The 17588-nt window shown below is 43.3% G+C and overlaps 1 protein-coding gene across 1 annotated transcript in view; it reads left to right on the top strand.

The window, feature by feature from the left end:
• HS2ST1 (heparan sulfate 2-O-sulfotransferase 1) overlaps nt 1-17588 on the top strand; it is a 252431-nt gene that overhangs the window by 178935 nt on the left and 55908 nt on the right. The gene's annotated exons all lie outside the window — the stretch shown is intronic.

The raw sequence follows: 17588 nt of genomic DNA, 5'->3' as shown, positions 1-17588 counted from the left end.
GAGCCTCCCCATTTACATCAGAGTCCGATGTAAGGGGTGTTCTGGGAAACTTGATTTAAGGGTGCATGCTGTGGACTATTGTGTAAAGAGGGTCTCTGCTCACCAAAGCCTGCCCCCCCTCCCCTTTAACAAAGTCCACAGAGCACCCCTTTTATACACTGGGAGGCAGGAGAGACTAGAGAGGGTGAGCTTACCAGGATGGAGGCTGAGGCGCAGGCAGGCTGTCTGATGCTTTTTTGGGTTCAAACTTCCTGTCCAGTGCCTACACATGCCCGGGGAGTGTGGGCAGGGCAGACTCAGAAGGAGGAGGAGCAGATGAGCTCTATCAGAGAGATAAGGGGATGTCAGCGCTGGTGTGCGCTGAGACTGAGCTATGTGTGAGACGAGACATAGCTCAGCTCTGCAGCCATCTACCTCGGAGCTGACACAGGCACGGCTGCACATTGGGAGGTGAGCAGCAGCCGTGTTAACCTGCTCTGCAAAAACAGCATTTGGTAGTGGTGGCTGTGCATAGTGTCACCAGCCCGGGGGGAGATTTCCACCCTGCCCCCCCTGCCAGCGCATGCGCTGTGGCTCTTTACACGCCACATCTTGGCAACGTTCTGCTGGCGGCTCCTAAATGGTATGAACCACGGGTTCGGATGTAACAGTGTCTAGGTCCACCATTTGTGATGCCCAGTATACACTGCCATTTGTGATCACCATGTTTGTGTATTTATTTTTAAAATGTTTTCTATTTATTATAGTTGGTATTAAATAACACAAACTATATTTAGAGCCGGTTCACACTGGGGCGAATTGGGATCCGACTTGAAGTCGCCTCAAGTCGTCCCAAGTCGCGCTGTCGAGAAAAACAATGCAAGTGAATGGGAGCGGTGTTAATACACACGACTCGAGTCGCTCCGACTTCAAAAGAAGTTCCTGTACTACTTCAATCCGACTTGTAGACGATTTGTACCCATTGATTTCAATGGAAGTCGCCTCCAAGTCTGATCACTGTCTTAACTGAAGCGACTTTCCAGGAAGAGAACATACATTTCTCAGGCAAATCTCTCCTGCAGCCCCTCCCTCCCCCTCCCTCTCCCAGAGCTGATTGTTGTTTGATTGGCCACTGGAAAGTCTCCTGTCCTGGAGACGACTTCAAGTCGTGTTGTAAATCGCCCCAGATCGCCATGTGGTTCATGCTCAAGTCGTGTCGGCGTCGCCTCTAAAAGTCGCGCTGGAAGTCGTGTCGCCCTAGTGTGAACCGACTCTTACACACGTATTGAATAATAATAATATGAATATTTTACATTTTCAGGTGCAGCCTGAAGGTGGAGCTCTCTGCTCCTTTTTTACCTTTTTCTAGTTTCTTTAGCAGCTTTTTCTTTTTTCTTTTAATCAAGTGCAATATGAAAGCTGTGCAAGACCAGTTGGTGCAGTAGTAAGACCCCTTTCACACTGGGTCGGTTTCCAGGCGCTATAACGCTAAAAATAGCGCCTGCAAACCAACCTGAAACAGCCGCTGCTGTCTCTCCAGTTTGAAAGCCCCGAGGGCATTCACACTGGAGCGGTGTGCTAGCCACATCTTTGGAGTGGTGAAGGTGCGGTGTGTATAACGCTCCTCCACTGCTCCTGCCCATTGAAATCAATGGGGCACCGCGGCTATACCGCCAGAGGCGCTTTGCAGTGTTTTTTTAACCCTTTCTCGGCCGCTAGCGGGGTGTAAGACCGCCACGCTAGCCACCGAATAGAGACGCAAAATTGACGGTAAAGCGCCGCTAAAAAAAAGGAGCTTTATTGCTGACGCTGCCCCAGTGTGAAAGGGGCCTAAGAGAGAGACGGCTCAGAAAGGCAGGCAGTCCTTTACATGAACAAGAGCTTTTTTCTGGAGGTGTTCTGGGCACATACAGGATGCCCATAGTGTTGCAATAATTTTTTTAGCAGTTTCTGACAATTTGTTATTTGCAGACCACGCTGAAGACTCTGATTGCTTTATTGTGTTTCAGCACATCAGCCTTCTTTTCAGCCATAAAAAGTTGCCACTTTCAAATTGGCAAGCTTGATCGCAAAAAAATGGTCTATTCAGGAAGGAGGTAAAAGCCTCGGGAGCTGAAGTGGTTAAAGCGGACCTTCAGTCATTTTTTTTTTTTATCTTTCCATCTATTAAATCTTCCGAGTTTGTTGTTTAAACATTGGATAGGATTTTTATTTTCTTCTGCCAGTAAATACCTTATACAGCCCACTTCCTGTTTCTTGTCTAGTAAAAAGCCTAGGCTTATGACATCACGCACAGCTCTTTTTTAGTTTGCCAAAAAGGGAGGGGGGGTGAGTCCTAAGAGGGCCAATGAGAGTTGCAGAGCTGGAGGTGTGCCTCTGTGTAAATCCAGGAAGTGAACAGGCAGCAGTTTCAGCTGCCCACAGTTTAAATGGTTGCAGCCAGACTCGGTGGAGGGAGATTTCTGCAGCATATTTGGCAAGTACAGAATCACAGTATATATAAAATAATATGCAAAGTGGTTGGAGAGAAGCTTCAGAATGGCAAAGATGTTTTTATTACAAATTATGTGAGCAGACAGCAGTTCCTCTTTTTGTCTTGGGCCACAGCAAAAAAATATTTTTTTTCTTTTCCTTTCTGTAAGTAAATTTACATATTTGATAAGGCAGGTAGATGGTAGGATGAAGTTTTTTTGTAAAATTACAGTTACCCTTTTAAAGTTTGATGATTCTGTAAAGCAATGTCTATGGTAGAACATAAACTGGTACACACAGGTGTGTATCACATACCACACATATGCAGGAAAAAAAACTACCCGTGTTTACTCGAGTATAAGCCGAGGTACCTAATTTTACCCCCAAAAAACTGTGAAAACGTATTGACTCGAGTAAAAGCCTAGGGTGAGAATGCAGCAGCAACTGTAAGCGGAAAAGAGGGTCAACAATGTCCATTTGCAACCTCACTGTGCCCATTGCAACCTCCCTGTGCCCATTGCAACCTCACTGTGCCCATTGCAACCTCCCTGTGCCCATTGCAACCTCCCTGTGCCCATTGCAACCTCCCTGTGCCCATTGCAACCTCCCTGTGCCCATTGCAACCTCACTGTGACCATTGCAACCTCACTGTGCCCAACCTCCCTGTGCCCATTGCAACCTCACTGTGCCTGAGTCAGTGTACCTGAAATTTTATTGACAGGCTGCGGGCATCCATTGTTTAAAAGTCGCAGCCTCCTCCTGGTCCCTTCTGTGATGGGCGTTTCTCAGCGGACACAGTTCCGCCTATCACAGACGTTCTCTCATCCTCGGGCTCTGTTTCCCAGCAAACACTGTGTTCAGTGTTCCTCCAATCACGGACGTCCTCTTGTCCAAGGATGAAAGGACGTCCGTGATTGGCAGAACACTGAACACAGTGTCTGCTGGGAAACTGAGTCAGAGGATGAGAGGACGTCCGTGATAGGCGGAATTGTGTCTGCTGAGAAACGCCTATCACGGAAGGGACAAGAAGGTGACGTTGACTTTTAAATAATGGACGCCTGCAGCCTGTCAATAATTTCAGGTACACCGAATCGAGTATAAGCCGCGGGGGGTATTTTCAGCCTTATATACTCGAGTATATACGGTAGTATTTTACCTCATCATGTTTTCTGCTGTGAGAAGCACCTCCAGCTGTGTTGATTGAAAAGCCTCCCATTGAATGGAGTTGTCTCAGTTCATGATCCCTTTGGGATTATTCTAGTCGTTCTCCTCATTACATGAACACCTGTGTGATCATGGCATGTGAAGTGTCTTCCAGCGCAAGAAACAGAAGAGAATTGGGTTGATGTCACCATGTATTTAGAGTGCACCTGTTCTTATAACGCAAGCAATATAGTCACGCTCCACATAATATGGATGCATTAGGAAGATACAGTTGGATGTTACATTTTGGGCGCCACTGGCATATTTACATTTTTACTTGTTTGAAACGTAAAAGTAATACACTGTATATTACTACTGCAGAAAGCAGTAAAAACACAACATGTAACTATATATAACTATACCACATATAAAAAAAGGAGTGTTTATACTGTGCACAAACACCCTTTTTTGATATATATATATTTTTTTTAGAAAGGCTTACAAAAATAAAATGTAATTTTAGTTGCTGTGCCCATTGAACGGTTTGTGGGCACATCCTTTATTATGATGTGCCAAGCCTGTATCATTTAATGCCTTTCACTATGTACACGGTATGGCTTGCTTCTGCTTGGAATTCCTGGAAATGTGTTCATTCTTTTTAATAAACTTAATTTTTTTTTTTTCAAATGTCATTTTAGTTTTAGGACCCCTTTCACACTAAGCCTTGGTTCCCACTGATGCGAATTTACAGCAGGTTTGATGCGTTTAGGAACACACAGATTCGCAGGTCATGTTTTTAGGTATAGAAAACGTTAGGCTGGAATTCCACTTTAACCACTTAAGACCCGGACCATTATGCAGGTAAAGGACCTGGCCCCTTTTTGCGATTTGTTACTGCATTGCTTTTAGGGCTGCAACTAACGATTATTTTCATAATCGATTAGTTGGCCGATTATTGTTTTGATTAATCGAATAATCGGTTAATAACCTTAAAAAAAAAAAATTACTGCGATTTGCATTTTTTTTGCCCAATTTGTTGTTGGGCAGATTATAAAACACAAATTGCCACAAAAATGTTTTTCTGCAGCTTCTCCATTGAAGTATATTGAACCAAAAAAACAAAAACAAAATAGCACCGTTTTGCATTAAAAAAAAAGTCCTTGCCCTTTCCAAATACACAGCAGCTGAAAAAGGTGTGACCCAGGCCTGAGATGTTTAGTAACACAGTGGGGTTAAAAAAACGAAAATTAGTACAAAAAGAGCAAATAATCGCTACTGTAAGGGGTTAATTTTTTACTGTGGGACAGTGAAACTAATATTTACCATAGAGATTTGCTATTTTTGTACTATAAAGGGCTAATTTTTTTAACCCCATTATGTTACTGGCCGATTAATCGATAATGGTAATCGATTAATTTCATAATCGATTAGTTGTCGATTAATCGATTAGTTGTTTCGGCCCTAATTGCTTTAACTCACAATTGCGCCATCGTTCGACGTGGCTCTCAAACAAAATTGGTGTCCCTTTTTCCCCACAAATACAGTATTCTTTTGGTGGTATTTGATCACCTCTGCGGTTTGTATTTTTTGTGCTATAAACAAAAATAGAGAGACAATTTTGAAAAAAATTCAATATTTTTTATTTTTGCTATAATAATCCCAAAAAAGATGTATAAGAAAAAAAAAATGTCCTCAGTTTAGGCCGATACATATTCTTCTACATATATTTGGTAAAAAAAATCGCAATAAGCGTTTATTGATTGGTTTACGCAAAATTTATAGCGTCTACCGAATAGGGTATAGTTTTATTGCATTTTTATTAATATTTTTTCTAGTAGTGGTGGAGATCAGCGATTTTTATCGTGACTGCGACATAATGGCGGCCACATCGGACACTTTTGACACTATTTTGGTACCATTGTCATTTTTACAGCGAACAGTGCTATAAAAATGCACTGGTTACTGTGAAAATGACAATGGCAGTGGAGGGGTTAATCAGGAGGGGGCGCTGTAGGGGTTAAGTGTTCCCTAATGTGTGTTTCTTACTGTAGGGGGCGTGGCTGGGCGTGTGACGTCACTGATCGTCGTTCCCTAACACAGGTAACAGACGATTAGTGACAGCCACACTAGGAAGCACGGGGAGAGGTTTGTTTACACTTTACCTCTCCCCCGTTCTTCCTCTCTGTGACCCGATCGTGGGACACCGGCGGCGATCGGGTCCGCTGTTCCCGCGGGGACAGTCACGGAGAAGAGAACCGGGTCGTGCGCGCCATTTTGCTGACTTATATCGTTGTGTGGCGGTCCTCGAGTGGTTAAGGAATCATGTACACAGATATTTGGTATTGTGTAGGCTCTTGCTGGCATCTTGTTTGTACACTGAATGCATGTAACATTTATTCTAACGTTGCATGTGTACAGAGCGAATGTACCCCGTTCTTCTCATCCCCCCCCACCCCTAGCGCCCTTGGTCACTAAGAAGCAGGTGGATATTTAGGGACAGTAGTGGTTGTCTATTCTAAATGCTGTAAGCATGTAATCACTAGCGCAAACATTTACATACATACATTGGTAAATGCAGTCTATATGCAAGATCATAGACGTTATTCTTTCGATCGTTTTTATGCAGCAGTGTGCATGGGCCCATAGCATAACATATAGCTGTTCACCCGTGTATATGGGCAGAATTTGAGATGTAACAGGTGTGGGACTTTGCTGTATGTGCAGAAAATCATTTCTTCTCATTATCGCTTTACTCTGACTAAACTCTTATTTAGCAAAACATGCCAGAGGAGCAGCTCAGTTTGACTGGCTATATAGCAAGGACTTGCTTAATACAATTTCCAGTTATTGATCTGTAGTGCGACTTAGTTCTTTTATTTGGTCCCTTGTTGGCATTTTTGCTCACTTTTGCATGCACAGCATGTTTAAGATGCACCCACTGATTTTCAATGGTGTTTTTTTTTGTCCAGTAACTATGAGAGCCATTCCAAACCTTCCTTCAAGTAACCTCATGGTGGTGATTGAGGTATAATTAGGAAGGATCATGGCCTTGTTGTGAAAGTCATTCCCAACTCTGTGGCTGACTATTTTACTTTGGTACCACTAAATATCTGCACATTTTGGATGTCAATTTCCCTTTCTACAAATACGTTACCTATGTCAGTAGCTGCTGCGCTTCCCATAAACCATAATGCTCCCTTTTTTTTCTACAAACAAACCTTTTGGTGTTTGTGGCCACAGAGGCAATTTTTTTACCTCAGCAGTCTACAGTACTCGATTCCAAAAGACTTTCCTTGGTACTGTTTTGAATACCTCAGGCATTGACTTTTTGAGGTTGCAAGTGAAGCTTTCTCCTCATGACTCTTTGGGGGAGTGAAGGAGCGCCCCAATACTGCCCCTGCCCATTGAAATGAATGGGCAATGCTTCTGAAATGCCTGAATTGCTTCAGAAGCACCACAACATGGGGGCCTTTAGCCCTTTCTTCTTTGTCCGCTGGCAGGGGCTTAAAAGCACCCTGCTAGCAGCCGAAAATGGCAGCTAAAACTACCATAAAGCGCCACTAAAACTAGTGGCGCTTTACCACTAACAGACCCGCCACCCCAGTGTGAAAGTACCCCAAGTATTTTGCAGGCATACGGTCCAGTGACTGATTAAATGATTATACCTATTGTGTGCTAATGAATAGTCGAATAACATGTACTGTGGGATAAAATACAATCATTACTGAATCAGCTGTGTAGGAGGAATGAAACTGGGTGAGCAAAAGCCTTCCTTTAATAACAAGTTGAAGATTATTCAATGTAAAATAAAATAACACAATGGAAAAGCTGTGCCAAGCAGCAAGCCACAGTGGAAAATGTGTTTTGATATATTGGTTGTGAGTGTCACCGGCGCAAAAGAAAATAAATAAATAAATAAATGTGAACTGTGATCTGCTGCAGTACTGTGTGCCCTTAGTGGGGGTCAATAGTGCTCTAAGAAGAAAAATGTTACTGCGCTGATCTAATTATCCAGAGGTATTTAATCTCTGGGAATATGGACATAAGTGAAATATCAGGGCCACAATGTACCCAATCTTAAGTGTGAATAACCTGAATACAAACAATAAAAAATATAAGAAATATATGAGACATACAAATGTGACCCAGTGATTCCAAACTTAAATCATATATCTAGATCAGTGTGTCAGCATACAATCCATATGCCACAGTGCTTCTATGAGAAAAATGGCTGTTGCTGCTACTGACCAACCAAATAGTGAAAACAATACGAAAGATATTACAAAAAAATATATTATATATATATATATATATATATATATATATATATATATATATGTGTGTGTGTAAAAACCCAATATGCGGTACGCCAACTGCACCGTGAGTTGTCCAATAACCAATATTGGAACAAAATAAAATAAATATCAATAAAAGTGAAATAATTATCAAACAACCATACAAATGTGCAATGTGCTGGCTGCACTTAAAAATAGTCCAAATGACAGGCAATCTTGCTCTTATACAATAGGTTCCAGCAAACACAAGGTTCAATGTTGGTAATGCTGTATACAGGAAAGTGCCGCTATCTCTTCCACCCGACAAAGATGTGCCACCATCACCAATGGTTAAAATCAACACTCACCAGACCCCAGATATTATTAGGCTCCAAAGTGGTGTCTTTTCTTTGTCGGTCAGTGGGTGTTGCCTCCTTTTCCCTTTTACAAGGTGTCATCAATTCCTCAAAAACAAGGGGCTCATCATGGTGTAGTATATTAAAATATGTATTTATTTAAAAAAGGTAAAAAAATATAACACTTACAATATAAAGTGCCTCTGACCGGCACTGAGTGTCTTTGGCAGTGTCAACCGTTAAAAGCCGCTGACCAGCATTTAAGTGGCGTCCTAAGAGGTGTGCTTGCCCCGCTGTGCTCCGCATGTATTGCTACAAGGGGTCCGTGCGCGCTGGTGTGCTGCACCCTCAATGTGTGTGTCCAAACAGCCTCTACGCGTTTCGCTAGTTGCGTCGTCAGGAGAGCCGCTAGTTGCTCTCCTGACGACGCAACTAGCGAAACGCGTAGAGGCTGTTTGGACACACACATTGAGGGTGCAGCACACCAGCGCGCACGGACCCCTTGTAGCAATACATGCGGAGCACAGCGGGGCAAGCACACCTCTTAGGACGCCACTTAAATGCTGGTCAGCGGCTTTTAACGGTTGACACTGCCAAAGACACTCAGTGCCGGTCAGAGGCACTTTATATTGTAAGTGTTATATTTTTTTACCTTTTTTAAATAAATACATATTTTAATATACTACACCATGATGAGCCCCTTGTTTTTGAGGAATTGATGACACCTTGTAAAAGGGAAAAGGAGGCAACACCCACTGACCGACAAAGAAAAGACACCACTTTGGAGCCTAATAATATCTGGGGTCTGGTGAGTGTTGATTTTAACCATTGGTGATGGTGGCACATCTTTGTCGGGTGGACGAGATAGCGGCACTTTCCTGTATACAGCATTACCAACATTGAACCTTGTGTTTGCTGGAACCTATTGTATAAGAGCAAGATTGCCTGTCATTTGGACTATTTTTAAGTGCAGCCAGCACATTGCACATTTGTATGGTTGTTTGATAATTATTTCACTTTTATTGATATTTATTTTATTTTGTTCCAATATTGGTTATTGGACAACTCACGGTGCAGTTGGCGTACCGCATATTGGGTTTTTACACACACATATATATATATATATATATATATATATAATATATTTTTTTGTAATATCTTTCGTATTGTTTTCACTATTTGGTTGGTCAGTAGCAGCAACAGCCATTTTTCTCATAGAAGCACTGTGGCATATGGATTGTATGCTGACACACTGATCTAGATATATGATTTAAGTTTGGAATCACTGTGTCACATTTGTATGTCTCATATATTTCTTATATTTTTTATTGTTTGTATTCAGGTTATTCACACTTAAGATTGGGTACATTGTGGCCCTGATATTTCACTTATGTCCATATTCCCAGAGATTAAATACCTCTGGATAATTAGATCAGCGCAGTAACATTTTGCTGTTTTGATATATTGTCCGGTTTTTGAGCTTATTCAAAAGATCTTGGACAGTATATTGGGTACGGAAAATGTAATCGCTGGTCAAGGAAACTTGGTTCAGCAGATAAGACACATGGTGACCACCACCCAGGGATGTATTTAGGTTTTGTGCTGCCCTAGGCCTGACTAAACTCATGCACCCCCTAATTTAAATATGACCCACCCCTTCCTGTCAAGGCCACACCCCTTGCAGTTTAAGACCCACCCTGAAATTTTCAAGTGGGGACACTAGTTCTGATGGCCTGGGGGGGGGGGGCAATGGATTCCCTTAATTTGCATAGATTTCCTCTCACTTCCTGTTTAGCTATGGGACAGGAAGTGAAGGGAAATCTCTTCAATGAGACAGGGATGGTAAAAAAATTGAAGCGATGCCTCAGCCCCCCCTCCCCGCCCCCACAGTTGCAGAATGCCAACTGCCCACAAACTGGGAGCAGTGCGGCCGATTTGTGGGGGTGCTAAACTAATTTGCCTAACAGTGTAGCGCAAGCCAGCGGGGACACTGTCCGTGCTGCCCCCCTGCAAAGTGCTGCCCTAGGCCTGGGCCTTGTTGGCCTAGGCCAGGATACAGCTTTGCCACCACCCTTCACAATCTTAGGATGTTCAGTACCACCATCAATTTGAACTTGGCAGAAACAATGAGCACCATGTACAGCCATCTACAGGGGCGGACTGACAACTCATGGGGCCCCCGGGCAATAGGAGATTATGGGGCCCCAGGCAATAGATTATGGGGCCACACAGTATACATACACAGTATACATAACACACAGAATACACATGCACATACTGAAAAGGTACTGGAGACTACAGTATTTTTACATACTGTCCCTGGTTTTACTGAAGCTGGCAACCCTGATGTGTATAAACAGTCTCCCAGATGTATATCAAATCCACACGAGAAAGTGCTTGAAAGAAAGAACCTCCACCACAGTCAAATCGAGCCTCTTACCGAATGGAGTTGATCTCCAGATTATAAGAGATCAAAAACAGCATGGTAAGAGATATGGATGGATGGTGTCCAATAGGAAGCCCAGATGTTAGCCCACTATTAGAAGGACTCCCGATAAGCCATCCGAGGGTATATAGGAATAAAAGGGGCTCACATATTTTAAACGAATAAATTAAGGTTTTACACTAAGTGAAATTACACTTACAATTCGTTTCAAGTTGCAGAGCACATAAAAGCCGGCCAGCTTAAGCATACACAGCCCGTATCCGGGTAGAGGAAAAACGCGGTGACGTCAGAACGCCGCCTCCCTACGTTTCGTCACGACAGTCCTGTCGTGACGAAACGTAGGGAGGTGGCGTTCTGACGTCACCGCTTTTAAATGTCCTTATTTCTTCTGAGAAATCCTCACTTCCTGTTTTCTGTCTGTTACTCCACACAGTAATTTGAGGCTTTCTCCCTGGTGTGGAGTGTCATGCTCGCCCCCTCCCTTGGACTACAGGAGAGTCAGGATGCTCTCTACGTTGCTGATAGAGAAAGGAGCTGTGTGTTAGTGGGTTCCTGACTCTCCTGTAGTCCAAGGGAGGGAACGAGCACGACACTCCACACCTGTGAGAAAGCCTTGCGTTACGGTGTGTAGTTACAGATAGAAGAACAGGAAGTGAGGATTTCGCAGAAGAAATAAGGACATTTAAAGCAAAATTGAAGTATGAGGTAAGTGAAGGAGGACTGCACTAAGGTTAAGGAAGCTATTTAGGCAAAAAAATTACCTTTACAACCCCTACTTTTATTTTCTTTCTCCATATTGGACCTACAATCAGAGGTGGCTCTAGGCTTTGTGAGGCCTTAGGCAAATCTTAGACATGAGGCCCCCACTCGCATCCAAAATGGGAAAAATTATTCAAGCGATAAAAATTAACTGTATAAATAGTATATATTAAGAGTTTTAAATTCTATGAACTATGAATTCGCCGTTTATACAATTTCTCTCTAACCAATTCTTTAGGCAAATTAGGTGGCCTCGAGGCCCTTGTGGGGGCGAGGCCTAAGGCGACAACCTAATTGGAGAGCCGCCTCTGCCTACGATTTCCCACTTTATCAACAATATGTCCTCGGCAGATTTGCGGTTGCACAATATATTTAGCCTTTTTTGTTGAAATCTCATTGTTCATTTTAAATAGCATATTTTGTGGACCTAATTATCGGCTTGCAGATTGCAATGCAATTAATTTTCTTACAGAGTTTTTGCCTTTGTAAAAAAAAAATAATCAAGTTATGCAAAGTGAGTCATTTGTTTTAATTTTCATTTGTATGTGTCTTGCCTTGTGGGTTTTTTTTTCTTTTTGCTGCAAGTATTTTCTTTCTGTGGTACACATGCTGGGCTTTATACTTAATCATTTCAAATGACAAATAGGAAACTGAGCAGAGGTTTTGTAGAAAAACTAACTGTATTGTATAGTTACAATGGAAGAAAATGACATTTTCCATGTTTCATGCTCCATGGGTGCTGTCTGTTTTGTTGCAGATTTTAGTTTTGCCGAGTCCAGCAGCAATTTGGAAGATGAAGGCAACTGGTCATATAGTGCTGATGCATGCGAAAGCTATAGAATTGTATCATTAAATTTCACAGCTGTTAAATAGATATTCCCATTTTGGATTAATCCCGATGACATGGATTCCACCAATAATGATTAAATCCAGGCTTTTGTTAGTCTGAGCCTTTTTAAGCGCCCATACGTAGCGCAGGTCTACTGGTCATTTATTCAGAAGACTTGCTTTAAACAAGGGATTTTAATGCAGTGATCTGGTAACCTCATTTTACATTGGGTAGAAGAAGTAACAAAGTAATTGCTAACAAGTTAAACTATCTAAACCCAAAGCCAGACATATATTTTTGGTTTTAAAATCCCAAAGCACATTTTTCAATCTTTTTTCAAAATTTAATTTTAAAATGTATTTAGAGTCGCATAGAAGTACTTTATATCGCACAAATTGAATGGAGGTTTAGGTATCCCATTACTGCAGGGCTCGACAAATCCCGGTCGCCAGGTCGCCATTGCGACTAGAAATAGCATCCTGGCGACTTGGCTTGGAAGGCGGTGGCTGTCTTTGTGAAGTCCCCAGCTCTTCCTTGTGTGAGCTGGCACCATCTGGTGTTGGCCGTTGGTTACAAGTTAAGCATTACAAGTTAAAGGGGAGTTCCAGCCAATTTGTATGTTTATTAAAAGTCAGCAGCTACAAAAAGTGTAGCTGCTGGCTTTTAATAAACAGACACTTACCTGCTCCAGCGACGCGCCGGCCGGGGCTCCGCTCCTCTCCCCCCCTCCCCAGCCGGCGTCTTCATTCTCAGTGTGGGCACCCGGCCGTGACAGCTTTCGGCTTCACGGCCGGGCACCCACTGCGCATGCGCGAGCGGCGCGGCCCGGCGCTGCGCCGTGTAATTGGCCAGGAGATCGCCTAGGACCTGTGACGTGTCCTAGGCGATCGCCTACAGCAGCCCCTTCCTGTAGGCGATTAAGCTTAGTCGCCTACAGGAAGGAGGAAGTGGGACAGGAAGTCCCACTCTTCCTGAAGCCCCCACTCCCCCCCCAAAAAAATTACATGCCAAATGTGGCATGTAAGGGGGTGAGGAGTGGGATAAGCGGAAGTTCAAATTTGGGTGGAACTCCTCTTTAAGCATTACAAGTTAAACAGCAATTCTAATGTCATTTTTCACTATTTTCACTGCCATCTTCTTCCCTTTAATTAGAACCCCCAAACATTATATATATTTTTTATCCTAACACCCTAGAGAATAAAATGGCGATCGTTGCAATACTTTCTGTCACGCCGTATTTGCGCAGCGGTCTTACAAGCGCACTTTTTTGGGAAAAAATTACACTTTTTTTAATAAAAAAATAAGACAACAGTAAAGTTATCCCCATTTTTTTATATATTATGAAAGATAATGTTACGCCGAGTAAATTCATACCCAACATGTCACGCTTCAAAATTGCGTCCGCTCGTGGAATGCCGACAAACTTTTACCCTTTAAAATCTTCATAGGCGACGTTTAAAAAAATCTACAGGTTGCATGTTTTGAGTTGGAGGAGGTCTAGGGCTAGAATTATTGCTCTCGCTCTACCAATCGCAGCGATACCTCACACAGAGACCACTTAAGCTTGTAGCGGGGACCGCACACTGAAGAAGAGGATACCGGGGTTATGGTAGCTAGCTGCTACCATAACAATGGTATTCCTCTTCAAACAGATCACGTATAATGACGGTGGGCGGTCTGGAAGTGGTTAAATTGCCTCCAGCATTGTGCCTGTTTCTTCTTGCTGGAGGCGGCCATTTTGTTGAATCCCAGAGCCTCTGAACAGCAGTAAATCATAAGGCAGAACTAAACCCATCGATTTAACGGTTTTAAAATGGTTACATTCCTGGAATACTGGGATTGCTAACTGTTACATTTGCTTGTTTCCTCAATCAAACTGTCAAGCCATCAAATAGCTGGTGTCAAAAGGATCACGGGTGCAGCAACATAGCAATTGCCGATCTAAACAGACGCAGCTTCCTTGGCTGTAAAGGATATGCGGGGTTCATTCCGATTTTAGGCTGTCAGCAGATTGGCGTCTACAAACTCGTCAGTTCCTAAAAATGGAGAGCAACTGAGCATGTGCAGAGCAGGGTGAAACCGTGATCAGTAAATAACAAAACAATATCGCGCTTGTGAAAAAAAAATTCAAATTGGCAGCAGTAAAAATTGTGAGATATGACGCAACAAATTGATAAATAAAGATAAAAAGTTGCGCTTAATAATCCGAATACGCCAAAATAAAGGGTGAAACAGTGTATTACTGGACTTTAAAAAGTAAGGGCACTTATTTTTAATGTTTTTTTACAGCTATACCCGCAAAATAGACCTGACTGAAGTGATCTAGTGGGATTTAATTTTCTGACTAAAGTTCCACTTTAAAGTGTTACATAACCCACAACTGTAAAACCAGTCTGTATATTCAGTAAAGCATGCTTGTTATACTCACTGTATTGTGTCTCTGATCATCTCCTCCTTCCACTTACTCCAATATAAATACTGATATTTACAGAGCCACAGGGGACAGGCTGCACATGCTCAGTTTGATGTGTATTGCTTTTTTTTCTTGAAAGAGTGCATGTGATCCAGCACAGGGTCAATCGGCACTGTCCAGACAGAAGGTCAGGGTTCATGCTTTCTTAATCGTGGGAAAAGGAAAACTTCTCTTACAAGCTTTAACCAGACACTCGAAGTCACAAGACTGCTCCAACTGCTGATGAAAACGTTTTTTCGCAGTTTATTTTTACTAAAATAGAATTTTCATGTTCTGTGTACTATGGAAAACCAGGAATAGCGAATACAGGGTCATGGGTTCAGTAACACTTTAAGATGGCAATAGCGGCTCTGCCTTAACAGGTTTTGTGCCACGCCATCAGCTTATGTAAATATCCTATTATAACACGGTTTCTTACTGGCTCTGTAACACTTCAGTTGTACAAATAGCGTTTTAGGCCGGATTCACACTAGTGCGGTGCGAATTTCAGCTCTCTTATCTCTGCAGAGAGATGAGAGAACTGTTAAGCAGATCCGCTACAGATTAGCTGCGAATTTGGAGACCTGGGAGAGGGGAGGGGGAGGGGGGAAGTGTATTGAGCTGAATGAGAGAAATCCTGAAGAGAAATGAACACATCTGCGAATCAGCTGCGTACCCATAGAAGATAATGGGCCTGAATTCGCACCTGAGCCGCACCGCAAGGCCTAAAATACGCACCCGTTTTTTCGGCAATGCGCAGTGCGAATGCATCGCACATATGTGAACCAGCCTCATTGAAAACAATGTATTTAGAAATGTACTGCGTATTGGATGCGGTTTAAGCCGCACTCAATTCGCATAGGTGTGAACCCGGCCTCAAAGTGGAGTTCCACCCATATAAAAGTCAGCAGCTACAAAAAGTGTAGCCGCTGACTTTTTTAATAATCGGACACTCGCCTGTCCCACGGTCCAGCGATGCGGGCGTATGAAGCTCCACTCCTCTCCCCCTTCTCTCTGCGGAGCCGGCATCACTACTGTGGGCGCCCGGCTGTGGTTTCACAGCTAGGCACGCACTGCGCATTTGACGTGCGATTGGCCAGGCAATCTACTGGGACCTGTGGCGTGTGTTTGGCTGGGCAGTCTTCTGGGACCTGTGTGTGATTGGCTGTGCAGTCTTCTGGGACGTGTGTTTGGACAGGCACTCTTCTGGGACCTGTGACGTGCGATAGGCCGGGCAGTCCCCCCCCCCCAAAACAAATGACATGCCAAATGTGGCATGTCAGGGGGTCACCATCACTTAAAGCGGAAGTTCCATTTTTGGGTGGAACTCCACTTTTAAAAAAAAACAAACAAACAAACATACTAGGTGCTGTAGGTTGAGTTCCTAAGTGCAGCAAAGCAGTGCTGGAGAATTTGTGTTCTAGTATTGCAAAAAACACTGGCCCGGATTCAGAGAGCAATTGCGCCTGCGTAAGCATAGTTACGCAGCGCAATTGCTTACTTGCGCAGGCGTAACGACTTCTCCTGATTCAGGAACCTCGTTACGCCGACTGCAGCCTAAGATATGCGCGGCATAAGGCTCTTATGCCCGCATATCTTAGGCTGCATTCTTGCGATGGCCGCTAGGTGGCATTCCCGTTGTGCTCAGCGTATAGTATGCAAATTGCATACTAACGCCGATTCACAACGTTACGCGAGCCCCTGCTGTGTATACCCGTCGTTCCCGCGTCGCGAAATTTGAAAATTACGTAGTTTGCGTAAGTGAATCGTGAATGGCGCTGGACGCCATTCACGTTCACTTTGAAGCAAATGACGTTCTTGCAACATCATTTGCCGCAATGTACGTCGGGAAAGTTTCCAGACGGAGCATGCGCTCTACGATCGGCGCGGGAACGAGCCCAATTTAAATGATTTCCGCCCTTTACGGGATCATTTAAATTGCGCGTGCTTACGCCGGGCATTTTGCCGGAGAGCCCACGCAATTTACGGAGCTACTGCTCCGTGAATTGCGGGTAGCGCAGAAAATCTGCGGGGGCGCAGGGCAAAAACTTTGCCCTGCGCCTCCGTAAAAACTGCGCAAAGGTACCTGAATCTACCCCAATGTCATCAGATAGGTAATTCTGCATTATGTCTTGCTCACTTAGAGAACAGCAATTAAATTTATATAACTAACTTTCAAAATGCCACAATCACCAGAGTGTTTCAGCAGGGGCTAATTAAGGTCTCCTATCAGACGGGAGGAGAATGCAGGTCTCCAGTCTGCAGCAGTTGACGCTCGGGCATAAATTATTTTTATGAGAGCGGATTGTGTGTGTACATCTTCAATTATTTTTTATGTAAAAGGAAAGTTTGGCAGCGGCGGGGTGGAAGAGCAGTGTGTCTGCTGTCTAAATGGAAAGTGCGGCTTTTAGGTGGTGTGCTGCTGGCTGTGCGTGAAATCGGGCAAAGAATGCATTGATCTGGCACAACACCGACTTGCTTCAAGGTGCGACTTTAACTTTTAACACCTAGTTTCCAGCTTGTGCTAAAACTGCAGGGGGAATTATATAGGTTAATGTCTTTCCAAGCCAACGGGCTCTCCTGCCATTATACAAGAACATTTTATTTATGTCCATGGATGTTTTATTTAGCACTTTAGCAAAGTTTAGGACATGCAGTTAAGCTGACATCTAATACAAGCGCAAAGAATTTAAAACAGGCTTTTTTTCTTTTAAGAAGAATAACTTTAATTATACATCAGACAGGAGGCTCATATCTTATGCATTATCTTTCTTTAATAATGCCCATAGCAGAAATACAGTAAACATTTATTGTAACTTAAAAAATTCAAAGAACTACCCTTCCCAGCAGCCCCTGGGCCAGTGTAGCCCCTCCCAGA

Source organism: Rana temporaria, chromosome 7, assembly GCF_905171775.1.
Source record: "Rana temporaria chromosome 7, aRanTem1.1, whole genome shotgun sequence".
Classification (NCBI taxonomy): Eukaryota; Metazoa; Chordata; class Amphibia; order Anura; family Ranidae; genus Rana; species Rana temporaria.
The sequence above is the reverse complement of the archived record's forward strand: the minus strand, read 5'-3'. Positions and strand labels throughout refer to the sequence as shown.